A 15,819-nucleotide genomic window follows, 5' to 3' on the forward strand; every position below is an offset into this window, starting at 1 on the left:
CATGTCGTAAATAAATTTACAGCGAGATTAATTCGTGTCTCAATAAAATGTCTTGCTAAAAAAAACTGTTCTGTTAATTGTCACCACGAAAGGAAAGAATTGGCTATCACATAAATAAAGTTTTCTTTGACACATTAAATAGCTTGGTATTCTCGGTCCATAAATATCAATTGATGTAACACTGGATAAGTGAATACTCACAGGGAAGACTGGGACGCTAGACTTCACCCATAAATTTCTTTATTTTCTTCTGTCACCACAATAAGAAACACTGATACATCAAATATTCGTCGTTTTTACAACATGGTTTAGCTCACTGAGTCATCTTCAGGTATTTGACTTGTTTACACACAGCTGCATTTGTCTGTTAGTATTCCTGCATTGGTCAGATGTGGTAAAAGATAACGGATATATGGTGTATCCATATTTCTTAGTGTGTGGCGGAACAAAATAAAGAAATTTCACACACACAATATAATTAGTAGATTATAAATGGTTCTGACGATGGTGGATAACACACAGAATTATTGTTTTTTTTTTTTTTTACTTTTCCCATCGTCACAATATGATGCTAAAATATAATATTAAAAATATAAATGTTTTTATATTACATAACAGACCTATCACAAAGAATCATTTTATTTCTAAAATATCATGCAATGTATAAAGATAATAATGTCTGCGTAGTTCTTGTGAAAAGTTGGGGGATTTTTTTCTGGATGCTGCAAGTTGTCAGAAAAATGTGGAGCAAAAAAAAATATTTATTTTTGCATTCTATTTTATAAACTTCATAATAAGAGCTTCACAATGTGTCCTATTGACTAAATGTTGTCACGATCATCAGATAAAATAGGATAAAATAGGCTGAGCACGTAGTGCGTGTGGGAGTTGTAAAAATACGTACAAAATTTTGGTCGGGAAACCTGGGGAGAAGAGATAATTTTGAAGACTTAAAAGTGGGTGGGAAAGTAATGTTAAAACTTTATCTAAAATAAATATGGCGGTAAGACATGAGCTAGGTTCCTTTGGCTGAGAATAAGGTCTAGAGAGAAGCTCTAATAAGCAGAGTACTGGACCTTAGGGTTCTTGAGTAGCTGAATGACTGTTGGCTTCTCTAGGAGGACCCTGTTCAATGGAGTCAGTCTCCACTCTTTTCCCCTTGCATCGGAACAGAATGGCCCAATGGAAATTGTATTCTCTAAACCACGGCACAAATTTAGACATAATTTATGTGCTCCCTTTTCTTGTGGGAAATCAGCATGGAATTCTTTTGTACGACATCTCAAATTCTGTTTATTCAACTCCCCGTTCAAATAAAAATGTTATTTAATCATAAACTAATTCAGTACCGGATCTTAGGATATTTTCTTTATTTTAGTGATAATTACAAATCCTTAAGATGAAGAAAGCAGTCTTCTGGGATTTGGCACCGTGTATATGGTGTTAACCGACGTTTCGGAGGAACGTATCGCCTCCATCTTCAGAAAAAATATAAGAAATCTGCAAGCGAAGAGACCGTGAGAACCGGTAAAAGAAAAGCAGTCTNTATTTTCTGTTCGATATTTCAATCACTTCAACTTTTAAAAATGGATTTTTTCACCTTTTTGATCTTAAGCAGATGTTCGTACTTGTCTTCTTCGACTCATTCTCTTGTGTGGCAAGACTGTGGCGAAACCACGAATGCAGAAGTTGCCGTCTAGCAGCTCCATCAGGAGCATCCATTCTTACCAGTTTGCATATAGTCCACCTCCACAACTGCACATAATTTCACGTTAACCACCAAAGGAACATGAAATCAAACTGGTTTATTAGGGGCCCCGTAATTTGTTCAGACGCGGTAGCGTAGTTGGTTGAGGGGCTATGCTACAAGCCGGAAGGTTGCGGGTTCAAGTTCCGATGAGGTCATTGGATTTTTTTCAGTTGACCTAATCCTTCCAGACGCACTAGGCCCTGGGGTTTACTCAGCCTCTAACAGAAATGGGTACCAGGAATTAATTAAATAATTTTCCTGGGGAGTAAAGCGCGGCCGGCGCGTAAGGCTGACAACCTTACCGCCATCTTTGAGCCGATTGTCTAGATAATGTGGGACCCTCAACGTCTCACAACCCTATGGGCATTCACGGCCTGGTACAGGGATAGCTTTACTTTACTTACTGTATTGTGACTGATACCAGTTCTGCAGCCGAATATAGAGGGCAGTATAGTAGGCAGCTAACGACTACGCATGTTTCCACTTCTGCTACACCAGTTGCCAAACACTGATCAGGAGAGAGCAAGTCCCTCTGACATGGATTCGGAGCTGCCATAGTAGACACACACATTTACTGAGCGGAAGTCCGGCACCTAGATGTATGTTCTGTCGAAAAGCCTTATTGTTCCACATAATCCGATTGAGTATCCTGCATATGTTGAAGAACGTGACACCTTAATCTTCATAACAGGTTGAGCGACATCCTCCGAGGTGATCATTGTAGCGTGTAAAATACTATGGCATTTGTGTACAGTACAGTGCTCTCGAAATCGATGTAATGATATTTCGTGTTACTTCGAGAGCCTGAATATATTTAAGCGAGATCTGACATTATCACGGCGACGGTTATAAGAAAACTGTCTTCTGGGGTATGACGCAATACAGTCTGATAGAAATTTATCAGGTAATTTAGTCTGAAGGTGAGGGAAGTATAATACTCCGAAATGTCGTTAAATTTCTAACAGATTACACGGCATCAGATCAGAAGACAGTTTTCAGATTTAAGTTTTCTGCTAATTGCATCGGTATTAGGACCTTAAAGACAGGACAATGTACATCGTAAAGCCTGGCATTTTTATTTCCTTTTAATATTCTATAATTTTATAAATATCTGAATAATTGGACTATAAATTTTACCGCCAAACCTCGTATGCAATATGAAGAGTTCAGTTTTCTTGGATGTAACGCCATGTACTCCGTTGAAAGTTAACCGTTGTTTCGGAGGAATATGTTCGCCTTCTAAAAGTAGTTATTGAAGGAAAGATAGAGGGGCGGATAGAAGTGACCAAAAGACGAGGAAGAAGACGTAAGAAGATGCTGGATGACCTTGGGGACAGAAGAAGATATTCTCATTTGAAGGAGAAAGCTCTAGATCGCGATTAAGTGGAGGAACTGTTTTGGAAGAGACTGTGGACCTGTCGTCTGACAGATTACTGATGAATGAATGAAATCTTCGGGGTGGAAGAATAAGGCAAGCAAGAAACCGGGGTGAAGAAAGTAGCAACCGTAGCAAAGTAGCAAAGTGGTTCACAAATCGTTTTCGTTTCCTTCCAAGAAGAAAATAGACCGGTATAACCAGATTTCAGAATTCGGGAAGATTTTTTTTTTCTGGGCGACTTTTGCTTGCCCTCCTTTCTCAAAGGCCGTTTTGTGATATGTGAAGTGGACTGATAATGCCTGATAGCAGTATGTTGAGGAGAATATTTAGATTAGAGGAGAGGAATTCATAGAAGGATGAAAAAATTATATGATGAAGAGCCAGATATATAACAGACTACCCTTCATCAAATATTGTAAGGGTCATCAGATCAATACTCAGTGTCAGGCTTCTACCAAGTAAATCGAAAACTGTTTATATTTTGGCGATAGGAACGTGATAAGACAAGTAAGTCAGCATAGATGACAGAAGATGATTTTCTGTTGTTAATGGCGCATTTCATAAATCATACCATGAATACAGGACACAAACGTGTATTACTTCTACTCGAAAATCAAGCACATCTTTCTGTAAGAGTACTTGAAGTTGCCAATGAAATGGAATGATGATATTGTCTTTTCCACCTTATACCACACACAAACTACAGCCCTTAGACAGGTTCATTTATGGAACTTTCAAGAAGTTCGTGAACGGAAAATTTGACGCATGATTAACAAACCATCCTGGAAAATTATGGAAATTTAAAACAACCCGTCAAAAGTCTGGAATTCTGGTAACAGAAATATGGCAGTTGAACACAGCCGTGCTTACTGACGACGATTTCTCTCCTTCTCCTATGACTGATAATCCAGTTAAGATAACAAAATCTCGAAAATTTTAAACTCTCAGATTCTCACAATTCAAACTTGAATTTAGATATTAACAGTGAGCCCCCAACATCGGGACTAAACAAAGGTCATTCATGTTCAGAAAGCAATCTGCACCTTATCAGACCTTTTGCAAAAGCAGAAGCACGAAGGCGAAAAGCAAGGGTCGCTGCTCTTCTTACTGACCCTGCAATAACGCCGCATTGGAGGCTGAAGTAGAGACACGCTCAGCTGTTCAGTGATAGCCATAAGAAATCACGAAAATCTAAACAATTAAATGTTAGTGTTCGAAGAGCTGACTCATCATAAAAGAGTAGATGAATTCTTTGGTAATGAATGTGCGAAACCTTACTCAAATATTCAGAGTCTTACGAAGTATTCCAGTGCATTAACTGTAATAAACGGGCTCACGATCATTGTCACCAAATCTGCGACTTCTGTGATTATAGCAACTGCAACCCTGATAATGACGATGATTCCACGTCTGTAGACTGTTGTGACGCGGTAAATGTAATCGCTTTGGATACTATTATGTATATTTAATAATTAATCATAAATTTAAAATAATCATTTGTGTTCTTCATCCAACTCACATTAAATGCAACATATATTATTAATTCAGACATGACAACTGTAATCACATCAGACACCTTATTGCTAATCAAATAATTCTAATAAAATGTATCTGTATTCCTGTAGAGCAGTAACGTAGTGATTAACACAATTTAGTGCAAAAACGTGCCCCCTAATAATGCACGTCGTTACAATATGGATAGTTATAAAGATCTCGAAATATTTATTGAAAATGAATTACGGAATTCATTAAAAACCATTGCTTAAAAGGCCAAAGACTTCAACAACAGTGTGCGTAGTCCTTACTTCAATACATAATACACTCGCGCAACAATAAATCACGAAATTTGTTAACGAGTAGCCCCGGTCTCCCCTACTCTTGGGTGAAGTGAATAATGGACACTACACCTTGGTTATAAAATCGCAAGGAATATGATTACTTGTGTGGTGTGGGATTAAATGGGAGAGTAGTATTAAAACTAATTATAAATGATGTGCAAGAGTGTGGGCTGGATTCTATTGACTCGAAACATGGTCCGTGAGAGGCTCATGTGACAGTGACAATGAACCATTCTGATCCGTTAACGGCGTGAATTGAATTGAGCAGCTGAAAGACTACCACCTGCTGAAGAAGGTCTGTGTTCCGTGGAGTTAGTTAAATTTATGTTCTCTCACTAGCAGCCAGCAATAGCGAGAATGTGTTGAACTTTCCACTGAAAATATTAGTTTAGGATATATATTTATTTGTATTTCATTTGATGACGACGTCGGTAACTGAGGCTATACAGCGTCGAATGATGGAATGTCAGTGAGAAATTAATTGGAAAGGATCTGGAAGGAAGCCGTCTTAGTCTAATTTAAGATACTATCCCGGAATTTGCTTGGAAAAACTAAGTAAAACCGCGAAAACCTCAGGCTAGTCAGTGTATTATCCAAATTCGAACCGGCACCTGTAAAACATAAAGCAGAAGCCTTGCCGCTTGAGCCAGTTTATGCGGAATTAAAAAGTAATACTTACTTACTTACTTACTTACTCATGGAGCTGAGCCCATCTTGAGGAGCCGTCAATTCTGCAGCTACTAAAGAATTTCACATCATTTTATGGAACCCGAAGGTTCATTGCCGTGTTCACAAGAGCTCTCCATTGATTCCTATCCTGAGCCAGATCAATCCAATCAATACCATCCCATCCTCGTATCTCTCTAAGTTCCATCTTAATATTGTCCACCCACCTACGCTTTGGTCTTCTCAGTGGTCTCTTTCTTTCTAGCTTTCCCACCAATATCCTATATGCATTCCTCTTCTCCCCAGTAAGTGCTACATGACCTGCTTACCTCATCCTCCTTAACTTGATCATTCTAATTATACTTGGAGGAGAGTACAAGTTGTGAAGCTCCTCATTATATTAAACAAGCAATAAGGGGACAAGAATGCACATAGTTCTTTTTTCCGACTAGATGTAATTTCGCACACAAATGTTACAGCTCAAATGAATACACAGATTCTGATGTCATGCAGGGTAGCAGGTGTGCAAGGAGAACAATACTTTTAATTGTTAGTTGCTCCCATTTGGCTCTTGACATTATTAATTGCTTTGCGACGAGTCAGGGCTGTTCTTAATGACAATCAAGGCTCATTTCTAAGTTTGGGATCTACAGGGTCACAACACAAAGCATATGATCTGTTCAAGTTCAACAGCTGCTGAGTTTAGTTCATTTGGAGGGATGGCCCCTTAATCAGGCCCCATTTGAAGCGAAACTTACAGACACTTCTTCCTGTGCGTCTATGCGCAAAGAATTTTCCCGATTACGAAGCAGGAGATACACTATTTAATACGTAAAAACAATTATCTAACTTCTCTTAAAGCTTTCTTTGGTACCAAGCACTTCGGTGTGCTTAAAATGTCACAGTTAATAAGAAGACTGTAAAGGGGTACTCCATAAAGCACTACTCAACAATTCCAAATTACTTTTCTTTTTCAGTTTTTAACACTAATTGCCGGTTTTTATAAATTAATATTTATAAGCTTATACGAATAAATACATTAAAGACCTTTAGTTATGTCGAAATTACTGTGGATCAATAAAGCTGAAAATTNGGGTGACGCGGCAAAAAATGCAGCAGTGTAATATGGGGCCGAGGTTTGAAGGAGCAGCTACGTCTGGGGGAAGAGAAGACATCGGGTAGGATCTTGAGGAAGGCCGTTGAGCTGGAGGTCACGAAGCAGATTTGCTGAACTTCCATTAGACTGCGGAAAGTGAACGTCAGGGAGTTGTGGAAGGGTCGGCCTCCTCCGACAAGGAAGAAGAGGCTGCTAACACATAGTAACAGCCGGGAATAGCCATTGTTGGAGCCGCTACCAGGCAATTACTAGTGAATACACTGCAGACTGTGCTCTAGTGATTTGTAAAGCGTGGGAATTAGCGACGGCGCTGTAATTAATTGTTTTCACGAATCATGCGTTAAAATGATCAATAAATCCAGTATCCAATCCAAAACCCCATCGATAACCACTCAAATATGTGACAATAACAATAATAATAACAATAATATCTACCATAAAGAAAAAAGATAAAACTTTAACTGACACTTGTAAAGAGGTTGGTCTACAAATACACACAGATAAAAATAATTGTATGTTGATATCTCATTGGCGGAATGCAGGGCAAAATCATGACATAAAGATAGCGAACCGATGTTTTGAAAATGTAGCACAGTCCAGATATTTGGGAAAGTCTATAACAAACCAAAACCTGATTCCGGATGAAATTATGAGGAAACCGAATTCGGGTAATGCTTGCTACTGTTCAGTCCAGAACCTTTTGTCTTCTCGTCTGCTCTCAAGAAACGTAAAAATTAGAATATAAAAAACTATAATTTTGCCTGTGGTTCTGTATGGATGTGAAAATTGGTCTGTGACATTAAGAGAGGAACACAGACCGAGGGTATTTGAGAACAACGAGTTGAGAATATTTGGACCGAAGAGAGTTGAAGTGACAGGAGGTTGGAGAGAACTGCATAATGAGGAGCTTCATAACTTGTACTCTTCGCCAGATATAATTAGAATAATTAAGTCTAGGATGATGAGATGCTCAGGGCATGCAGCACGAATTGGGGAGAAGAGAAATGCATATAGGATATTGGTGGGAAGGCCAGAAGGAAAGAGACCACTAGGAAGACCAAGACGTTGGTGAGTGGATAATATTAAAATGGATTTTAGAGAGAAAGGATGGGGTGGAATGGGCTGGAGCGAACTGGCTCAGGACTGGAAACAGTGGAGCTCTCTTGTGAGCAAGGTACTTAACTTGCGGGTTCCATAAAATACTGGGAAGTTCTTGAGTCGGTGCGCAACTGGTGGTTTCTCAGGAAGGGCTCATCTGCATGAGTGAGTGAATGACTGGTAATATCCACCGTGTATGTGTCATCAGAAACGTTGGCCAACCTCTGTTGTTGCCCTGTTATACAGTCGTTAGGTTTATTTTATATAAAACCTTGTATGTACCCTGTGGGAGGGCACGAGGTAGCGTTATTGGTTGAGGTATTATGCTACAAGCCGGAAGGTCACGGGTTCAAGTCCCGATGAGGTCATTGGATTTTTTTTTTTCAATTTATCTAATCCTTCCAGCCGCACTGTGACCCTGTGGTCGACTCAGCCTCTAACAGAAATGAGTACCAGGAATATTCTTGGGATTAAAGGGCGGCCGGCGCGTAGGGCTGACAAATTTGCCGCCATCTATGAGCCGATTGTCTAGAAAATGTGGGAACCTCAATACCTCACAACCCTATGGGCTTCCACGGCCTGTTACAGGGATACCTTTACTTTACTTACTTTCTTACTTTACGGACGTGACCACACAAATTTAAGTAGTACTGCCAATGTAGAAGAGGTGTGGTGTCTTGACACAATTTTCCTATGAGGCGGACAGTTATAATGGTCTAAGATTCCAAGTGACGGGTTGTCTTATTGAGTAATGGCAAGCTACTCCGCTTCTATGCTAATGTGTATAAAGATAGAATATACATTTCATCAAGTGTTTATTTATTATTTACATAAGATTTAAACATTGAGCTTTTAACCAGATTAGTGGTTCTGAAGCAGACGTTTATCATGGTCGCTTTTATGAACAAAAAAGCACCCCGTGGCTGCATTCAGCTAGAAATAACATTTTGACCCGAATATTCCAACAGAAGTATGGAGTTTTATTTGTTCTTCTGTTGAAGGATATTTAGATTTATGGACGAAGAAGAAAAATCAATTTCAAGGAAGCAAAGCTTGATGCGGGGCAACATTTTTCACATGAACACTTTACACGCGTTTGTGCACGCATCCGGCAATGTAGCTCATGTTTATTGGAGTGAAATATGTTTCAGACAAACAGCACAATGAAGAATAAAGCAAAAGTTATATGTTTAGTGCACGTTTTGCGGGTAAGTCTTATGGTTTTCAAGGCAACTAAGCAGGAATATTTACGCTATGCGTACATTTCTTAACCTGTGTTAACTTCCGTAATCAACAATGGTCTTCCAAACACACGCAAAGATTATGTGACAATAAACAATGATCTTTCGAATAGGCAGATGACTACAAAAGTCTCTTACTCTCCATAAAATTTAAATAAAGCGTCCACCCTCTTCAGTATATACAATAAAATCCCAGTGGTGAAGCGTGAGGTTTCAGTGCGCATGCGCTGGTTTCAGGCTACCGACTCTGTTGATGGATAGTTATGAGAACAATAGTATTTCTGTCATCAGCTGTAGTAATTTTTACGAAGAGTTCTTATTTAGAATAGCTTATTAAAACTGTATATTATATATTTTCGGTGGGTACGCGGTAGTATATTTGGTTGAGGCACTATACTACAAGCCGGAAAGTCGCGGGATCGAATACCAATGAGGTGAATTTTTTCAATTTACTTAATCCTTTCAGCTGCACTATGGCCCTGGGGTCGACTCCGCCTCTAACAGAAATGAGTATCAGGAATATTCTTGGGGGTGAAGAACGGCCGGTGCATAGGGCTGACAACCTTGCCGCCATCTATGAGCCGATTGTCTAGAAAATGTGGGAACCTCAACATCTCACAACCCCATGGGCCTCCACGGCCTGTTACAGGGATAGCTTTACTTTACGTACTTTATTTTGTTATATATCTNGCGGCCGGCGCGTAAGGCTCACAACATTGCCGCCATCTATAAGCCCATTGTCTAGAAAATGTGGGAACCTCAACATCTCACAACCTTATGGGCCTCCACGGCCTGTTACAGGGATAGCTTTACTTTACGTACTTTATTTTGTTATATATCTTCTGTATTGTATTGTACATTTTATTTAAACACGCTCACTCTGTATATATTCTACACTGAATCAAAGAATGTATATCCATATGCCAGTTGCCCATTCCATGTTAACGTACAAGTCAGTCCTATTCTTTACATCCGTCTAAATTTGTATTAAATGTTGAGGGGAAGGAATGAATGGGCGTTGATTATGACAACACAGGGAATATATCATGACGCTACTGAGAAATAAATCGGGAGATATTAGAATTATGGCGCTTAGTAATTATGAACGGAATGTGAAACGTACACGGGGAGAGGGGACCCTCATTCAAAGTCAAAGTTACGCTACGACCGACGGTCAGTCGGCCAGTCTATCTTGGAATAAAGCACTCGTCTGGGGTCTAAGACTGGATTTTTATTACTCTAAGACAGTTGCTCGTTTCTTGATGTGAGGCGCTCTCTCTGACGAGAGGGCGGGTTTGTCGTTTGCCAGAATCACAGTCAACAGTGATAAGTCTGCTGTCAGTATGTACAATTTTTATTTTAAATGTTATTAAATGCATGTAAACACAACACAGACAAGACGTCTTTCAGTCCAGCCTCAGCACAGCAGGTTTTATCCTATCATTAGTAGCTCCTGCTTCAACAGCAGTCTAATCACTTGAAAGGTCGCAAGGTTTACCGCCGCCAAGTTTAAGACTCTTATATTTCACGTGTCGTGATTCGCCTTGTCCAATGTGCGAACTTAGGGGACCCTAGAATATAGTGTCTATTATATACATGTATATATGCAAGAATTGCTGCGAAAAAATAATCGCCTAATTTCCTTCATAAGGCAGGAACCGCATAGAAATTCTTATATTGTTGCGTGTCTATTTGTTGCTGCGGTAAAGTATTTGCCTAGCCGTTTGCCTAGCAAATATAAGATATATATAACCAAATATAAGATTTTTACTGAGACTAGCCTAGCCTAGAAACGAGAGGAGGATACACATAGAGACAAAGAGATTAGTGAGAAGGATTTATGAAGTACGCAGCTGAGATGGGCTCATTTGCCATGATATACACACTTAAATTTCATAAAGATGGATTTATCCATAGGGGAACACACACACACAAACAAAAAATTTCGAAGCAAGAAAATCAGTAGTTACTATAGGATTCTGACGATGGTGTATAACACACTGATATATTGGGTTTTTGGACTTTATCCATCGTCCAGTGATTGAGGCTAGCTCTTTCTAACGGACCCAACAGAATAGGTGTTTTCCTTCACCTGAGGACGGAAACAGATTCAGTTTCCGAAACGTCGTGTTTTTATTTGTTATCTTAAAAACCAGGACGATGGATAAAGTCCAAAAACCCAATATATCAGCAAGAAAATCAGGCTAATAAAATGAAATATAATTTTAAATAAGAGAATAAATAATACTTGAGATTATCTAAGCAAATAAAATTAGAGCTACCGCAATAAATAATTGACCTTGAGTATTAATACGTCAATTATTATTCCTCTCGAACAGCGCCAGTTACATGTACGCCGTACACTTTTATAATCTTGCGTTTTTTTTATATGTTTATGGTAACACATAAATTTGCTTTGCTCAACGTTGTAAGCTCGAAGTATCAAACTTTGGCAGGTCAGGTTTATTTTCGGTTTTATCATCACCCACGAAACAAAGTGAAGATGAGCCTGTATCGTCCGTGGCAAGGAGAGTGTCAGAAAGCTCTGAGCCCCGGATTGTCCCCCAATGACTGGAGAGTATAGGACGTTTTTTTCGAATCATCTGACTCCTCAAAATTTATATACATATATCTTTTTTCAATCGAAGGCATGATATGAAATTGAGAAATGTTGGCAACGCAGAACCGAGTAGCAATTTGCTATCGAAACTCTGTACTCTTCTGCTGGTTCTTCTGTTCCAGTGAGGCTTCTGCTCGTATTGTGCCAGTGAAGGCACCTACCGGATTGTTGAAATGTTTAACAAATCCATTTTTCTTCACCTTTCCTCATGGTATACTCATATACTCCTTTCAATATATTGTCATGATTGTCCTCTAACATATCACGTGATCAGCATCGGAGGCAAATTCGACTTTGGCTTCGATTTAGTTATATATAGGAATCAGGTTAACTGTCAACACAAAAATATACTCACTTTTTAATGTTTTTCAAATCGACTTTTTTATTCCTACTACATGTTTCGGTCTTCTTCGACCGAAGTATGTAGCAGGAATAAAAAAATTCGAATTGAAAAACACTAAAAGGCGAGTATATGTTTTGTGTTGACGGTTAACCCAATTCCTATGTATATCTGGAACACACAACAGGATGCAACCACTGAAGTAGTTCGGATTAGGTTTTCGTATCGAATTTTAGCTTCAGAGGACTCTGGTATCGGCTTCTCGATTTCACCATGGAAAGTATTCTATATGGAACTTCCGATCCCGAAGCGTCTGCATGTTAAAAAGGGCTAATTGAATTTATCTTAGGCTAGGTTAGGTTAGGGTAATGCTTGCTACCATTCAGTTCAGAACCTTTTGTCTTCTCGTCTGCTGTGCAAAAACATAAAATTTAGAATATATAGAACTATAATTTTGCCTGTGGTTCTGTATGGGTGTGAAACCTGGTCTCTGACATTAAGGGAGGAACATAGACTGAGGGTGTTTGAGAACAGGGCGCTGTGGAGAATATATGGACCGAAGGGAAGATAAAGTGACGGGAGTTTGAAGAAAACTGCATAATGAGGAGCTTCATAACTTGTACTCTTCTCCAAGTAAAATTAGAACGATCAAGTGAAGGAGGATGAGCTGGGCAGGGCATGTAGCACGAATGGGGGAGACGAGAAATGCATGTAGGATATTGGTAGGAAAGCCAGAAGGAAAGAGACTGTCTGTAACCTGGAGTTCTTCATTTGGTTTCTACGTCGTACATGACCAAGACGCAAGCGTTTCTGTCAGCGTATTGTTATTTTCCTCGGAGCTTATCACACGGTCATCGTCAGAAGCAACTGTTGAATCTGGGATTCTTAGTTCCGCGTGACTCTATGTGGTTTCGGCTACTCCACTCTAAAAATCATTCAATTCTGAAATGTTTGTGTCATTAAGTCTTAGCTAGCCTGATGGGTGTTCTTCCGGCGAATTTGCGTCAGCATGTGTCTCCTCATTCCCTTATTCCGCTTAATTACAGGTGCAGTCTCCTATAAAGATTTGTTTTTCATAAGAAAGAAGTAAAGCTATCCCTGTAACAGGCCGTAGAGGCCCATAGGGTTGTGAGACGTCGAGGCTTCCACATTTCCCAGACAATCGGCTCAAAGATGGCGGTGAGGTTGTCAGCCTAACACGCCGGCTACCCTTTAACCCCAGGAAGATTCCTGGTACTCATTTCTGCTAGAGGCTTAGTCGACTTAAGGGCCATAGTGCAGCTGGAATGATTAGGTCAACTGAAAAATCTGGTGACCTCGTCGGGAATTTTGCCCGTGACCTTCCGGCTTGTATCATTTAAGCCTACATGTTACTTGACATTAGTTAAGGTTAGGGAGAGATGAAGCTTACAATGCATGGTAAAACCAGGAAATGCATATGCGTGTTTATTTAGTTTGTTTTGCGTGATTACATACGCTTATCAACTAAATGACTCAATAATCTCGTAGCAGAACCCAAACGTCTAATACCAGTAACACCAATTTTCGTGATTCCGAGCTAGTTACATACACCTTCCAGCAGAACAAACCGTCTCCATAAGGGCCACATTTTCTGTGATCTTTCCTAACTGAGGATATCCTATTATGACCACATTTGTTCTGGAAGGAACTACAGAAAGTTTTGAGATACTTCGGTCAAGATGGAGGTTACCCGGGACCACTCGAATGCTCTGCAGGAGTATTAACCTCTGCGTCGCGTCATTCGGTAATGCAATTGCTACACCACCCACCGTGCCACTCCTGCTTACTCATTCATCACGACCACTGACCTCGTATTGTATAAACACGTCTTTCTTCCATTTTTTTACACCGAGATTCTACCAAATCTCTATTTTCCGTGACTGAGGCTGTGTTTAACTTTGCAGTGTTTATTGTGCTCTTTATTTTATCGTTCATGTGAAAAGATAACAGCCTTGTGCAGTGCAGGCCACGTCAGAGCGAAACCTTGAGGACCAGTTATGTGGAGTGTATATTCCTATCCGCAGTCTGTGGTCCGCGCAGTTCTGGACCGCCGTCAGCCTGTGGTGTTCCGAGTGGAAACACTCTGGGACGGTGTGGTTGTAGCGTAGCAGCTGTTCCGCGGTGCCACGGACTAACAAAGGAACCTTGTTCGAGTTTGCTGAAAAGGTAAGTTTCGAGACTCTCTTCATCGTGTGCTTCATACCTGTTGTCCCCTGCTTGAGTGCCTTGCGGCAAGGCTGGCTCAGTCGCCCTTACAGTGTCTTCCTGTCTGTCCTGTCTCCCCCGCTTCTCCATACAATCTTTCATTGTAATTTTATGTTTTTATAAAAACTTATTAATATATATATATATATACACACACACAAATGTATTAATACATAAATTTATGTTTTATTTTTAAATGTTCTGAATGGCGCCTCATATTGAATTTCGATATTTTCATTGTAAAATTTAAATAAAACGAAACACTGCATTAAGAAGCATAAAGAATATAAGAACAATATAAGAAGTGCTCAAGAAATGCCCAAGAACTTGCGAGCATTTTATGGAACCCAAAGTTTCATTACCGTGTTTACAAGAAGCCGCTAATGTTTCTTATCCTAAGCTAGATGAATCCAGCTCGCAAACTTACATCCTATTTTTCTGAGATACATGTTTTATTATCCTCTCATCTACGTCTAGGTCTTCCTACCAAAACTCTGTGCAATTCTTTTCCCTCCCATTCTTTCTACGTGTCCTGCACATCTCGTACTCTTTGATTTTATCATTCTGTTGTAGTAATATCTGAAGGGGAAGTACAAATTATGAAGCTCCTCATTATATATTTCTCCAACGTCCATCTATCCCTATCATATCTGACGAAAGCCGATCACGGTGGCCACGCGGTCTAAGGCATGAACTGTCTTCGCTCGCTCGAAAGCTTGTATCGTGGATTCGAATCCAAATCAAGACACGGATATCTGCCTGCGTTTATTCTGTGTCTGTGTTGTTGTGTGTATAAATAGGAGCCTTGCGACGGGCTGATCCCTTGTCCAAGGAGTCATACCGACTCTGTATATGATTAAGAAATTGAGAATGCGGCCAAGTTCCAACAAAGGACTGTAGAGCCATAGATAGATATAATTTTTTTATTGCTAGTGCGGTGGGGCTAAGTCCCCTGTACTGCGGCCACTTCTGGCCTATTGTACCAGTCCCAGATGATAGGTGAAGGTGATTGTGGAGCAAATGGTGGAATGAAGATTGGCAGGGGAAACCGAAGTACTCGGAGAAAACCTGCTCCAGCGCCACTTTGTCCACCACAAATCCCACTTGATCAGACCGGGGATCGAACCCGGGCCGCCGCGGTGGGAAGCCAGCGACTAACCGCTTGAGCTATTGCGCGGTGTTACATAGATATGTATCCAACGAAATGAGTACTAATTGTGTAATTAACATTTCATTTCCTAACATTGTAGAAGCAATAAACACGCATGGCAAATACGTAAACATTAAGACGAAAGAAGTTGTCATGCACTGCAATGCTGTACCGTATAGTGTAAGATCTATGCCCTATACAAGCCGCTGTACGGCTGTAACTAAGAACTAATCGTGTTAATAAACCAGTCATGTTTAACAGTATTAACATAACACAAAAATACTGACGGAATGGAAAGTGCAGAAGCAAATAAGAACTCTTCGCGTAAATGAAGACAGTTGACAGAGGAAAAGGGTGGAAAAAAGGAGAATAATATACAAAAAAAAAAACATTTC

General features: G+C 39.9%; 1 protein-coding gene across 2 annotated transcripts in view; it reads left to right on the top strand.

Moving 5' to 3' along the window:
• The first annotated feature begins 10,341 nt into the window (after positions 1 to 10,341).
• LOC111862286 (cysteine-rich secretory protein 2) overlaps positions 10,342 to 15,819 on the top strand; it is a 32,982-nt gene continuing 27,504 nt past the window's right edge. Inside the window, exons 1-2 of one of the 2 annotated variants that reach the window (XM_023847546.2) lie at positions 10,342 to 10,429; positions 14,094 to 14,235. The gene's annotated coding sequence lies outside the window, so the exon portion shown is untranslated. Of the gene's footprint in view, positions 10,430 to 13,924; positions 14,236 to 15,819 lie in introns of those variants that run through there. The other variant, XM_033750614.1, reaches the window with a different exon arrangement.

Source organism: Cryptotermes secundus, unplaced genomic scaffold (genome assembly GCF_002891405.2).
Source record: "Cryptotermes secundus unplaced genomic scaffold, Csec_1.0 scaffold88, whole genome shotgun sequence".
Taxonomy (NCBI): Eukaryota; Metazoa; Arthropoda; class Insecta; order Blattodea; family Kalotermitidae; genus Cryptotermes; species Cryptotermes secundus.